General features: G+C 35.3%; 1 long non-coding RNA gene across 1 annotated transcript; it reads left to right on the top strand.

Annotated features, from left to right (window-relative positions):
• Positions 1-802: 802 nt before the first annotated feature.
• On the top strand, positions 803-6150 carry LOC145790209 (uncharacterized). Its single transcript, XR_014328874.1, has 2 exons — positions 803-1143; positions 5322-6150. It is a non-coding gene; the product is annotated as an uncharacterized LOC145790209 (long non-coding RNA).
• Positions 6151-15891: the final 9741 nt, after the last annotated feature.

Raw genomic sequence — 15891 nt, 5'->3', positions numbered from 1 at the left:
ATTAATGAATAAAAAAAATTCCTTGAAAAGTCCAACATATATGAATTTCTTAAAAAGTTCCAACACATGATTATTCTCCCTCATAATAACACTTTAATGCATTAAGGACAAGCATAAAAAAAATTTCTTGAAAAGTCCAACACATATGATTATTATCAAAATATTAAACTTTAATATAATATAAAAAAAGAAGACATTTAATTCTTTAAAAAGTCCAACACATATGATTATTATCAAAATATTAAACTTTAATATAATATAAAAAAGAAAAAAAAAGACATTTAATAATAATAAAAAATATTTAAAAATCACAATTCACATATACAAATAATTATAAATACAACCCGTGCATAGCACGGGTGATATGCTAGTTAGATACATAAAGGAAAAAGAGTTAATTTATTTGTACTAAACTCATATTTTAATATATATAAATCAAAACATTTTAAACTTAATTTTAAAAGGGTGCTCGGATGATAAATTCAATTTTGAAGTTTACTTGCTCAGAGGTCTAGGCTCTAATTTATTCTGTCTACTTGGACAAGACATTACGGAATAACTAAAATACCCTATATATATATATATATATATATTGTAATATGTCCCTCTAGACCATTCATCTCTCTCTCTAAACCCATTTATCTCCCTCTCTAAAATACACAGAACAAAACCACCGCCTCCCCTCCACTCCAACGATGCGCCTCCTCCTTACCTACTTCAAGATCCGCCACCAAAACCACCGTCTCCCTCTCTACATTTTCTCTCTCTCTACATCTTCTCTTTCCTCCCCCCCTCTCTCTCTCTCTCTCTCTCTCTTACAGTTTTGATCGTGAAACCCTAAATGATGTTACGAGATACGGTAGAGTCGGCCATGTTCTGGTGTAGATCTAACCACCATAGGCTGAGATCTGAGTCAATCCACACAGTTCGCAGATCTACACCTCATCTCTCTCTAAAACACTTTTCTCTTTTAAGCACGGCGGCGATGGTACCTCCACTGGCGGTCCACGACCCTTGAACACCGTCAATTAATTTTGCAACATAACCAAAAGCATCGATGATCTCATCATGAACGTTAGCTTTGTTGGTGTCGTTACTCCTTCTGGTGGCTCCACCCCTACTCTTCCATCCAAAGAGAATAAGGTAAAAAATTCTACTCAAATCTTCTCTATTTACATAGCCTAGAGAATCTGATTGATTTGTGTGTTTTTTTTAAAAAAAAATAATAATTTCAACAGAAAGAGCCCAAGGAAGATACTGATGAGGACATGTGTGATGACCCTACCACATATAGTAATTAGCGTTTAATTAAGTAAGGAAATTTTAATTTTAATTGCTCATTATTCTAATTTAATTTGGGATTTATAAGAATTATTCAGTTTGATTCGTATATGATTCTATTGAGGATTTATTTTGGAATTAGAAATTGAAAGCCTAAATGGTTCAAGAGAGTATAATTAGTGTAACGCCCTCAAAATAATAGATAAAACCCATCTCATGAGACATGCATTGATATAAAATAAACTAACCATTTCTATTTATCAGAGTAATTCTACAACTGTATTACATGTTAACAACAAAAGCAAATGCCCTAAGGGCTTACAGCTTTCCAAGTTAACACTTGGTTACAAAAAAAAAAAGAAGAGTACTAACTCAATACATATTAAGCCCTTGGCTTGAATTTACATGTAATACATCAAAACAAATAAAAGAAGAGTCTTCAACTCTCATCATCATCCAAGCTATGTCCTTGGAGGTGGCATACTACCTGTACCTGAAAATAATGTCCCATAAAGGGTGAGCCAACGCCCAGTAGAGATATGCTAAACACAGTATGAGCAATGACTAAGACATTAGCCATTGATAAATGTTCAATTTTCATAAACCAATCCATAATCCATTTCCATTCCATGACCACTATGTTCATGTTTCATTTCAGTTTTCATTTCTTGCCAATTCCACAATTTACATCAATCGTTTAGAGCCTGGCCAACCACTTATATGAGACAATGATTCATATTAAGCATTTTCCATTTTTACAGTAGATAAACATATTAGTTGTATCAACATCTCAACAGATAAGTATACAAGCTGTATCCACATTTCGACAGATATGCATATTAGCTATATCAACACTTCCAATGACAAGCATATGAGCTGTATCAACACTTCCAATGACAAGCATATGAGCTGTATCAACACATTGTCTGACAAGCATATGAGCTGTATCAGTGGAGTCCATCCCCTATCTCCTCCCAAACAACATTCGGTTTAGAGGTCCATTCCCTATCTTTCCCTAAACCGTGGAGTACATCCCCTATCTCCTCCCACACACACAATGCATATATACACAAAGGTCATATACACAATCAATCAATACATAACGTTAATGTATTCTATCAACCGTCATACTCTATGACATATCCAATTGATTAGTTTTAGTTTGCCTAATCATCATACATTGTCTACAACAATCAAAACTACCCTCCACCGGTAGCCCAAGCAATTATTCCTAAACAGATAATAAAAGCTCCAACAGATAAAATATCTATGTTTTCAAAAGCGAGCGATTTATAAATCCAACTCCATCATTTCACAACATAATGAACCAATTTCATTATTTCCAACTCAATTCCATAAGTTCACAATTTTCCCCAATTAATTATACCAATTAATTTTAAACAACAAATTAGGGCTTGTACCCCCAACTCTAGATATTAACCCGAAGGTTTCAATATCACCAACCAGCAACTATATCATCACTTTGAAACCCAAAATACAAATTATGAGCCCAAAATCACAAAACCCTTTTTACACATTTTGAAACCCTAAGTCTCAAAATTTCCTAAGTTCAACACTCTATCAAAACAACTAAAAATCTAGGTCAAAGACCATAAGAGTGAGTAGGAACCCCTACCTCAAAAGATGACACCCAACGAAGAAGATGATGAAAACGAACTTGCTCCAAACCACGAGTTTCTCGGATCAAAAGATAGCCTTCGACGATCAACAACTCTTTTGTAAAGGCCAAAGGTGAGGAAAGCACCCTAGCTAGATCAATACTTAGAGAGAAGACAAGGTTTTAGAGAGAGAGGCTCTCAAATGGCTTTTTCAGAAAAGTAAGAGAGAGAAAGGATGAGAAAAAGTGATTTAAAACTGCCTCACGGCCAACTGATATACGACATTCCCGCTCGAGCGGAAAACACAACGCTCGAGCGTCAAGAACAAAAACTAGGTCCGCTCCAGCGCAAAAAGGCCCGCTCAAGCGCCAAGACACAAGAATAAAGCACATCCGCTCGAGCGCAAAAACCAGTTCGCTCGAGCGTAGATTTCCCCTTCCCAGAACTTACACCGAAAAGGTACTACCCACTCGAGCGCCAGAGTACCCTCTCGAGCACTATCGCTCGAGCGTAAAGAAACCCGCTCGAGCGTAAAAATCACACCTGCAGAAGTTTTGCAGGGACACGAAAAACTGGGAGTGTGCAAACCCCGCTCGAGCGCAAGAAGACCCGCTCGAGCGGACCGCCTAAAAACTGGGCAACAAGGAATTGAAACCAAGGCCTAACCAACCTGTAACAACCCTTCCCAAAACATCCTAAAACTCAATCAAGCGGAATTAAAGGACGACAACAAGATAGACACAACTACCAACTTCATGGAACCAAGTCCGGAACACAACAGAACAGTAAAGGGACAACCGGGATCGCTATAATTAGTGAATTGAATTATTTTAATTTTGAGCATCGGATCGTATGAGAGTTTAAGTAAATATTAGATTCAGATTTGCAAAATTGGGATTTGATTGGGTACGAGTTGGAGTTACTTAAGTTATGAGAGTTGGGAATTAAGGTTATTATGAATTAAATTTATTTATGAGGTGTTCAATTGAGGCATTCAATTGAGTATGTAATTTATTGATGAAGATTTTGAGTTTGATCTAAAATTGAAGGCCTTAATGATGTGAGAAGCCAAAATTGAGGATAGTGATAAGTTCAATTGGATATTTGGAGTCTTTTAAGAGTTTGATTAAAAATCTGATTCAGACTAATAAAATTAAATATAATTAATTGGGTCTTAATGGAAGTGTAATAACCCTACCCTCGTACATATTTTCTGGTATGCTTTCAGTTCCCTATTCTGTGCATTTGTATGATTACTGTGAAATTTCATGTGAAATTAAGTTTAAGTAAGTGAATCTTATGATTATAGATGCATATCTGTCGAACAAGAGAAAAATTTGTTGCAATTATAATGTTTGGTCAGAAATTGGAAGTCTTAGAAGCTTAATTATCTGAAATTGACCTTATATTTGAGATCAGCATAATTTTTAAATCATAATAAGTATTTTTGTGAAAATCTGATTCGGAATGACTAAATTGATTAAATTTTGTTTTATTCAACATTTAGATATATATATCTATCTTAACCATTGACTTCATATTCTTGAGCTCAAAAATATCTTCTTCTGTGAGAGAGAAGTGAGGTTGAGAGAAAGAACTAAAGGGAAAGAAGTCCTTCAAGGGAGAAGAGTAGGAATTGAGAGAGTTTGTAAAGATTTGGGTCAAGGTATGTATGAATCACCTTCTCTTTAACCTCTTCTTAAACTTCTCTTACTTTCATGGAGTTGGTCATTGAGATCAAGTGTGTGGTTATTGTTCTCTTGGGAAGTATTCTTAGCATTTAGTTGTTTTGAAGGTAAATTGGGTTATAAGGAGATTTTGTAACTTATTCCTTGAATTTTCATGTTGAAATTACATGTTTGTACGTGTATATTGTTTGTATGTTAAGGAGAATTGAATTGTGTTGTGAAATTGGAAAGGATTAATGTAATTAAGCTTGTGATTCATGATTATTGTGGCATTATATACTTGCAATCCATGTTATCATGATGTTAAGCAATTGTATTGCCTTAATTTCCCCTATTTTTTGCCTTAGTATATGCCTACCAAGTTGTGGGAATGCTTTGCTTCGGACTGCACAAAACTGGGTTAATCGCCGCACGTGCGGGAATCACTGCCGCACGTACGGGGCTTACAGCCGCACGTGCGGAAAACAGGGGATTTGGGACTGAAGCTACTGGAAAAAAGGCACGTGCGGGACCTCACAGCCGCACGTGCGGGAACTACTGCCGCACGTGCGGGGCTCACAGACGCACGTGCGGCCCATGCTGTAAAATTTTGTCTGCTCCGTTTTACATGTTTGACCCTTTGGTGTTATTAAAATCTGTAATTGATGCCTTTGAAATGGTTATAAATTCATTGGTAGTAAAACGAATCAGAAAGTGATTAACGGGGCTAATTGTGAGTTACCTATGTGTGTAGGTCACATTCCGGGAGGAACCATCGCTCCGCCACCGCACTGTGAGTAATAGTACTGTACTAGTCCGCTTTACTTATCGCTAATCATTATTCTTAGCACTCTGTTAATCTCAAATCAACTGTGTTAGCTTGTGTGAACGATTAGAAGAATTTGCGCATGTCGGTATGACTCTGATATTAGTCTACTCTATTAATATCTGGGTCTGAGGCCGATCTGTGGGTCTGAGGCTGATCTGTAAACTCTGTTGGGCTTGAGGCAGATCTGTAAACTCTGTTGGGCCTGAGGCCGATTTGTAAATTCTGTTGGGCCTGAGGCCGATCTGTGAAATCTGTTGGGCCTAAGGCTGTTTTGTTCTGTATGATACTGGGCTTGAAGTTGCTCTGTATAAGGATTGGGCCCAAGGCCATTCTGGGAAATATTTACAGAAAAAGATTAACCTTGTGACCTCTATCCTTACATGCATTATAATTCAAGTTTATTCATCGAATTGTTACGTACTATCATTCACTGAGCCTCGCTCACTTTGTGTTATGTCTGTTTCTGTAGGCAATCAATCTGGAGGTCGGTCTTAGTCCAGCTTCGGTCACCCCTTTTTGGTTAAGCAACGTAAAGAAGCTTAAGCATTTTGTGGGGTTTCCCTAATGACCCCTAGTCCAGTCCTTAATCTTTTGTCTAATGTCATTAGTTGTGTGTAATCTCCCTTACTATTATTTTTGGCTGTATGCCACGTGTAGGGCTGGTTCTATATGTATGCCCATATATGTTATTGTGTGAATGCAAACATCTGCTACTTATATATCTGTCTATCCTATGAGGAACTGTTTATTGGCACATTGAGATCCTGGCATGTAGGTGTGAGCTCAATGGATGTTAATTTATATTATTTTATGTTGTAAATTCTTCCGTTCAGGCCCCATATGTTGTATATATCAAATTAACTGTCCGTCTTTGAAATGATCATGCCCAAACTTTTAGGGGCGGGTTTGGGGCGTGACAGGAAGTCAAATTAAACTAATTAAATTATGTGGTTTTGTGATTACTATGATTAATTAAGTTATGTACTAATCAAAATTAATTAAGACAAAATATAGTTTAGTTGAGTTAATTGTGTGATCAAGAGACAAGCTAAATTTACCCATGTGGTGTGATTAATTGTGAAGTTGTGTATAAGGAATTATAATTCTTGTGGGAGTGTGCTCGCTCATTATTATAGTGCCTAGTGTTGGGCTGGAGCCTCAATGTGTGAGGTTTGTGTACACATGTTGAAGTGAGAGGTGTGTATATGTGTTATATGTAAATGCGAGAAGTAAGGCTGAACTCATTCTGCTGGAGAAGCTCAAAAAAAAAAAAAAGAAATCGAGAGGGAGAGAGAGATAGCTACTGGAAAACAAAAAGAAAAAAAGTTGCGGGAACAAAGAAAACAAAAGAGGAGAAGAAACATTGAAAGGAAAGCTTAAGTTTTTGAAGAAACCCAAGAAGAATTAGAAGGGATTCAACTAAATATTCTGAAATTAAAACTCAAGGTCTGGAATTTATGTTTAATTTGTGTAGAATCATTACATTACACTTGAAATTAAAGATGAAATTGGAATCAATATCATGTAATTAAAAAGAATTAGCAAGAAGATGAAGAAAAATTAAGTGTAAGATTATGGAAATAAATTTGGAAATTAATTAGTTTGAGTGTGATTTTTGTTATTCTTCTTAAATTTGAAACTCATCCTTACATGCATGTTAGAATTTCAAGGTTTTAGACTTTAATTCATGTGTGAAAGACTTATAAGTTTAAATTTGGTATAGATATGAGAAAATTAATAGAAATATAAAATTAGTTCATTTTAATGTCAAATTCATACATGCAAATGATTTTTAAAGGAGTTTACAACTTTGGGTTCATGATTGAAGGAAAATGAAAAAAGGGTTTGAAATCAATTTTAAGTGATTAAAAAAAAAATTGACATGAAAATAAAGAATTGGAGATAAGTTCAAGTTTATGGAAGTTAATTTAGAAATTAATTATTTTGGATTTGATTTTGAAAGTTGTAATTAAATTAAGCTCCACAAATTACATGCAATTTTATTGTGCACTTGATTTTGAAAAAAAGTTTTAGAACCATGAGTTCATGGGTTTTGATTTTGAAATTAAATAAGGTTTTGATTTAAATATAGTGTTTCAAGATTTTAAGCAAATAATTTATAAATAAATAAGTGTTTATGTTTTCTAAAGTATTTTCAAAGTTTTAATCAAGATTAGTATGGGTTTAAAGATTGAAAACACGTTTGGAAACCATTTTTGAGAAATTTAGAACTTTGAAATTTTAACCGCTCGAGCACACATTGAAGACTCCCAATACTTTTGCAATATATACTGACCGCTCGATGTTTGCTCGAGCAAACATCTTTTTTTTAGCATATTTTGGAAAATTGAATTTAGTTCATATTTTATTTCATCTCATCTCTTTCCAAACATTCTTAGGCAAGAATTATGTCTCAACAAGATTAATAAACTAATAATCAACATAAATTAATCGGTTAAGAAATAAATCACTGATTTAGTAATAATTGATTAAGAAGCCAAGTAAGAAATCGGTCTATGTGGGAAAAAAAGGATTTGGTAATGAAAGAATATATAAAATAAGAATCCAGTTCATTTGAATAAGAAAGAATAAGCGTAGTAGAACTTTAGACTACTTAGACAGAAAAAGACAAGAAAAGTCAAGTTTGATCAAGGACGTGACATTGTGTTTCAATGTATATATGTAATGTGTTTGTGTAGGTCACGTGTTATTGTCTGCCTGATCTGTCTAATCTGTTTGATCTATTTCTACAGCTATCTGTGAGTAATAACTTAGTAAAGTTATGTTCAACTTTATTTATTTTCTGTATGATGAAATAAGATCTGTTGATGTTCTGTACAATGAATACTTGTTTAATTTCTGACAAGTATTTGTGGCATCCTTAGCATATCTGTTAGTTGTTACCTACTATTGGAGGTTCCATCATGGAACTTAGTATATCTGTTATTTGTTACCCGTACCCGAGGTTCCATCATGGAGCTCAGCATATTTATTATCTGTTATTCGGATCCGAAGGTTCCTTTATGGAACTGGTTACTCATAACCACCATTTGTTCTGTATATGTTCTGTTAGCGCTAATAGATGTACCACGTATAATTAAACATGAACTCTGATTTCTATATGTGATTTGAATATGAATATGAATATGAATATATATATATATATATATATATATAAATCTGAATCTGAATCTGAATTCTGCTTTCTGAATCTGTTATGAACATCATTCATTAAAACCCTTTAGTTTGTTATTATTCACGGGGCTCCAACTCACTATATTATTTATATATTTAGGTGATCAGGTGCGTGATCAAGCTTAGAACTTCTACCTAGACTCTGTATTGTCAGCCAACTTATGTGCCTTCCATGGAGGTTCCGGATATGCCAAGTGGTTATGGCTATGTGTATAAAGTTCAGGTTTTGTTTTTTTTTTTTTTTTTGGTTTAACAAGTGTTTTTATTTATTCTGTATTTAAGGCTAAGTCTCTTTTTGTGTAGCCTATATATATGATGATGTGTAAATATATGTAAATAAAGTTTAAAAGTTTATGTCTTATATAAGTCTACACAGCTCAATTGACGTATATTTGTTATTTGCTTCCACCAGCCCCTAATATTATGTTAATCTGTCTCAGAGACCTTCGATAATCCTAGGATTACTGGTCGGTTATGATGCTAAATCTTTAGAGACGGGTTTGGGTCGTGACAATATGGGATATAGCTTGTTTGATTAGGAGCTCGTTTCGGTAGGAAATCTTGTTGCACAAAATTAGTAGAGTAGTCTCACTAACTAATGCCAGTATTTTCTGTCTTTTGTTATGAATATATAATAGTAATGTCGGTTCGAGTTTCAACGGAGGTTAGTTTTGTGAACCTTATTGAAGTTGATCTATAACAATGACAGTGTGTTTGGTTTGAGTTTTTTGAATTAATTTTTTTGAAAATTGAGTTTTTTATTTTTCATGTTTTTTTTGTTTTTAGTAAATATTTTTAAAATTTTAAGCATTTTTTTTTTACTTTCTTAGATGCATCTTATTTAGATGTGTCTAAAAAGTAAAATATTTGTGAAAAAATATTTTAAAAAATTAATAAATACACAAAAATATGAAAAATGTATTGAATTTTCATTTTTTTTTGTATTTTTGCTATTTAGTGAATTTTTAAAATATTTTTTTTCACAAAAATTATATTTTTTAAGTGTATTTATGTTAGGTGTGTCTGAAAATTAAAAAATTACTTAAAAAAAATTCAATAAGAACAAAAAAATACAGAAAATAAGAAAGTAAAATTTTCTGAAAAGTGTTTTTAGAAAACTCAAATCAAGCAAAGTGCTGCCAATTTCCATTAATGATGATGATAATGAAGATGAATATAAAATAGAAGCACATAAATGTAACGCTCCGAAATAAATACAATACGCTCATCTCATAACAACCAATAAATAGAAACAAAATGAATTGATAAGCTTTCATTAAGTAGAGTTTGATATACAAAAGGGTGACACATGTGATATACATTCATAAACAGTGCATCCTGAATATACAACATGTGTTACAGGAAAGTGAAAAGAAATGAAAGCTTAACAAATAATCATATGTCCTAAAGGTTTACATCTTTCCAAGTCAATGCTTGGGTACATCAAAAGTGAGTCTTAAGCTCAATACAGATAAAGCCCTAGGCTTGTACAAAATTAAATACAAAATGAGAACAGTGAGCTTTCAGCTCTACAGTCCTCCCAAGCTAAGACCTTGGTGGAAGCATATCACCAGCACTTGAAAATGGTCTTCCCGCATAGGTGAGCCAAAACCTAGTAGAAATACTACAACACAATATATAAATCTTAACAAAGTCATAAGATTTTACGCATATGCAATGCTCATATCAAAACGTTTTACATTTCTTTCCAAAAACAATGACATGCTCAGTTTATATCACAATTCTCAAAGTCATGTCCTTTACAATAGAAAACAAGGAGGAAATCTTAAATCAGTATAACCTTTCACGGATATTTTGTTCGTGGAAAATCGTCAAACGACACCCATGTAAACGTAGCCTATGCAAGCGCTACTATTACCATTTTATAGATATTTCGTCTACGGGAATCAACACCCATGTATACGCGCGTTTTTTCAGGTCCTGGACACACAAACCAACTTGATTTGGTGATACACACCTCTTTCCAACATTCACCCATTTTTCTTAATATCATATACATTTTCAATGTAGTAAATAAGCAACAATGTTCAATGTACATGGATGAGAAATTAGTTTTAGTTCACCGAATTCTTATGCAATTTCTACAACACTCATAGCTATCGTCCACTAGTTGCCCAAAACAGATGTCTCTAAACAAATAAATAAATTTCATTAAAGATACACTTTTCCACAATCTCAAAATAGGAGTGATAATACATATCCAATTCCACCCTCATCATTATCATCATTTCAATTTCACAAGTTCCATATCAATTTCATTTTTCTTTACAATCTCAAACATTTGCATTTTAGGACAAAATCCCTTTCTCTTTGAAAATCAATTTCAATGTAAGAAATACCTCATTTCAACATATACCAATCTCAATTTCATACCCATAAGATTTTTCAAGAGACTGTTTGAAAACCCCTCTTTATCATTTTGATTTCAAACCCTAGGTTTTACCAAAACAATCCAAACCACTATAATCCTTTGAAATAACAAATAACTAAAGTAAAACTTATACAAGAGTGTGGAGAATCCCTACTTTAAGCTTATGAGACGAGAGAGAGAGTGTGTGAAGAAACATCAACACTGCCGAAACCTAACTTTGTTCGGATGAAAATGAAGCTCTAAGTGCGCTTTACTTTCTTCTAAAGGGGAATATGGTAAAGAAATCAATGGATCTAAGTGTTTTAGAAGAGAGAATGTGAGTTTTAAAGAGAGAGAGTGTGTGTGTAGATCGAGGGTTTTTAGAAAGTTTAGAGAAAGAGTGAAATGAAAAAGTGATCTAAAAAGTGACTTTTACGAACTGAAATACGCGCAGTCCGCTTGAGCGCAAGAAGTGACGCTCGAGCGCAAGATGTGACGCTCGAGCGCCAAGACACAAGGAAAAATGCGTCATCGCTCGAGTGCAAGAAGCTGGCGCTTGAGCCTGAAATACAAACTCCCAGTAGTTTTACAGACAGAAGGCAAGAAGGGCCTCTATAGCCAAGATCGCTCAAGCGCAAGAAGATTCGCTCGAGCGAATGATGGGTCGTTTCACATACCAAAAATAAACACTAAACTAAACCAAATTCCTTAGAATAATGGTAAGTCCAGGTATCAATCCACAAGGACAATTGTGAAATTAAACTAATTTAAATGCTAAATTCCTAAATTAATTTTGATAAAAAAAGATGATTGTTAATAACCTACTAACAATTAAATTAAACAAAGCGATTAAACTAGCGATCAAAATTGAAATTGGAATTACTGATTGTGGAAAAACCTAGGGTAATGAATTTACCACTAGTTACATAAATAAGGCTTTAATTTGAGACTCAATTATGTTACGGTTCGAATGGAATAATACTTCGCAACTACAAGTTTGAAACATTTGTCAAGAAAATCATCACGTTCAATGTATAGGCACGAACCATCTCAAGCCGTACGAGTCATTCGCTTTAAACTAGGGTAGCACAATGACTCGTCGCTCATAGTATGGCTCATCTCATACCTTGAATATGAAAAAAAAGAAAATCATTGTATAAAAAGCATTCAATAATCACAGAAAGCCAAATACTTGAAGAAATAGTGGAAACTATATATTTGAAACTTCTAAAACACCATACAATTGTTCAAACCTTTACATAATCAAAAACCAAAAAGAAAACCTATTTACATGGCTAGGGTTTCATCAAAACCCTAGAAAGATGAGCCTAGCCACTCATGAAGAAGTGGGAAGAAGTGGAGGAGGAAGAAGCCACCATGGGCGACTTTCTTCAAGCTTCAAGTTACTTTTATCCAAACCCTAGCCTTTCTCTTCTTTGAAAAATATCAACCCCCAATTACAGCCTATTTTCTGTCTTTTTATACCTTTGTTGTCTTCCAAATAGGTTTAAAACAGTGGCACAAATTTCGAGGTACGGCCGCACGTGCGGGAGTGGTCACCGCACGTGCGGGAAGGGGTGCCACACGTGCAGGAAAACCCTCTGCACGTGTGAGAAGCTTAGGCCCTGTTTGGCTACGAGGTAAAGGCCGTACATATGAGAATGGGCCTCCGTACGTGCGGGAAGCACTTTTCGCTGCATTTTTACTCATTTTATGCTCCCACTATACAGGTATAAAATATATAATTTGACAAGCAAGTAACGTTATGAGATCCTAATTAACGGCCTCTGTGTTGCACAATTCAGTCTCAATCACATCCCCTAACTTACAACTTGCTAGTCCACAAGCAAGGAATAAAGAAAGAAAAATAAACTTAAACAAAATCTAATTATCTCCTCTTTCATAGGAAGAACGGTTGCATTTAGCATATGCAACAAACCTTTAAACCACAAAGTTACCCAAGTGGATGAGTAAAGTCTCGTTAGGGTTTCCAGAAATGATACCCACAAACATTAACATATTCACTTCTATCCAGCAACAATCATTCACACTACCCTACTCAAGAATTAACTTATGTGCCACTACAGTGCAATGTTGAGACATGATGAGTCATTGAAGGCATAGTAGACAAGCATGAAGGAATCTATTGAGTAGAGACCGCAATTCAGTATTACACAAATCAAGTTCTATGTACTTATGAATGTTAGTAGAACACATCATCAGTAACCTTAGTGTAATGTATAATCTCCATAACTAGTTAACTGACTACTATAATAGCCCAGTGTAACTCATAATAACTCCTAACATATACAAACAAGATTAAACTTTTGTAATCAGAATTCTCAAAATGTTTTTTTTTTTTTTTGAAAGACTGTGTAATGTCTTGATCCATTAAGCTTTCTAATCAACCCATGTAACAAGCATTGGGCCAATGACTCCCAAACTAGACGATTTTAGGGCACTAGGTGTGAAAACACCCCTACGGACTTAATAACTCGAGCTGAAAAGGCTACAAATTTGAACAAGTAAATTTTCTTATTTCCCTTAACTGTGCAATGTTTAGGTCCCTTAAGCTTTCTAATTAACTCATGTTGCAAGTATTGGGCCAATGACTCCCAAACCAGACGGTTTTAGGGCACTAGGTGTAAAGACACCTTCACGGGCTTAATAACTCGAGCTAAAGAGGCTACGAATCCAAACGAGTCAAGTGTTTGTTTGTTTGTTTGTTTGTTTTTTATTTTGAGAATCAAGGCTAGTCATTTATTCTTTCCTGCAATGCTAGCAATTATCAATGATGTACACCAGGAATTATAATAGAGAGGTCACCGCTATAATAGTGTGCTCATGTGAGTCAAGGCATACTCATGATAAGTGTACTAATACCACAACCATAAACAATTATCCTAGTGCAAACATCACATGCGAGTGTTTACTCAATAAACCCTTTTCATACAAGCTTACTATGCTCCCTAATTAACATATGCAAATATCATCACCCTACTTGCAACAAGTCAACATCAAATGAAGTAATGTAATCAAGTGAAACAGGTATAAGCATGAATTATGAGCCAAATAGAGATGCACAAAAGAAAATACCTTCATCCCCCAACTTGAATATGACATTGTCCTCAATGGAAGCAAATGCTAAGTAAATAGGCAAGAGAGAATATTACCAGAGACTGTAAGTGCACATCCAGGTAGGCAAATAGTAACACACACACACACATACATTTTTTTTTTTAAGAAAGAGAAACAACTAAAAGGAAAATATAGAAATAAAATAAACAAAGAAAAAGATAGTTTGGTACTATTAAGAATCCAGTGGTGGCGGTGGGAGGAAATGATGGGCAAACAAGGCGTTCATCAATGACCGCATCTTGAACGCTTCGTCCTGAACCCGAGCGCTGTGCTGGTCAAAACGTTGCTGGCTGGACTCTCGATATGTATAAAAGTCAATTTGCAGTGATGCAACTGACTGCTGAATGACGAGCTAGAGGGCGTTGAGTTAGTCGAAAGCCGCCTGAGCATAGGCCCGATGCACCTGAAAATTTATGCGTAATCCCATGAGGATCTGGTGGTGATCGTGAAGAGTACTGTGGACTTGATCCACAGAGTACTAAAGCTGTAAGTACTCCTCACGAGTCATGTATAATGGGTCCCCTTAGGGCGACACAAGGGAGACAAGAGGAGGTGATTGGTGGGGCAAGGGGTCATGGACCTCATCAACTGGGGTACCAACTTGTTGCAGGATGCGGGATAAGCTATGCTGTTATTCCCACTGCCTGATAGTCAAATAAGCAGTATCAACCTCCTCAGTAAAATAAATTGGGAAGATAAGTGTGAGCAAGTTGGCAAATGGCATGGGCCAAGTTAGGTTCTACATAGGTTAAGGCTGAATGGCCTCCTGTAGAAATTTTTGCATATGTATCCAGATCACGTGCGCAAGCAGGACTTGATAACCATGTTGGTAAGTATGTAGGACCCGGACAAACTCCATTCGATGCTCAGCTTTATGCCCCAGTGGAAGGGCATTCTTATATATCACTGAGTTAATGAATAATAAGCGGCCAGACAACTTGCTCCGGCACAAGCACGTGTAACTTGCGTCATCGTGGGCCCTCGGGAAATACTCTTGGATGAGGCTGTGTATAGGTTATTGACTCTCAACTTTCGGGAAGGGCAAGTGGTCCGCCTTGGAAAAGAACCCTAACACTTGGGCAATCATGGATTTTGTGATGCTGATGATGTGGCCATCAATAATGGACAGAAGTCCTACCTTAGTGAGCGACTCGTACATGTTCTGGTAGAAGAGCCGTACCAGATGAGGATAAGTGGGCTCCGTAACAGTGCAAAGGCCCAACTGTTGCTAGAGGTGGAGTTGCTCAATGACCCAAGAGGTGAGTGGGGCATTCTAAAAATAGGTGATGTTGAACTGTGTAAGCTTATGAAGTAGCCGAGAAGCCCACACCGGTCGTGGCAACTCAACCGGTGGTGGTGGTAACGGTGGTGGCGCCGAGGATGACGAACCTCTGGCCTTTTTGGAGGCCCAAGTGGATATCCGTTGACTCATGTCCTGCACACATCAAAAACATACACATATACCCATGGAACCAACATGAGCATAAAGTAAGATATTAAAGCACAAGTCGGCCCACTGATGTACTACATGCAATTCTCATCATTTTTCTTTTTCTTGTGTCTGTTTTTTATTTTATTTTATAAATGAAACCTAAAATAAAATAAAATAAAAATGAACTAAACTAGACATACGCATATAGATTAAACTAGTTACTTAATTATGGTATTATAAAACACGTTAGCATTGTATTTAAATAACTAATTACTAAACAACTAAAAACGAATTATACTAACAAGTCATCAATAAAATAATAGAATAAATAAAGTAAAATAAATAAACAACCTATAAAA

The sequence above is a fragment of the Camellia sinensis genome, chromosome 5 (assembly GCF_055761805.1).
Source record: "Camellia sinensis isolate YWXY chromosome 5, ASM5576180v1, whole genome shotgun sequence".
NCBI lineage: Eukaryota > Viridiplantae > Streptophyta > Magnoliopsida > Ericales > Theaceae > Camellia > Camellia sinensis.
The sequence above is the reverse complement of the archived record's forward strand: the minus strand, read 5'-3'. Positions and strand labels throughout refer to the sequence as shown.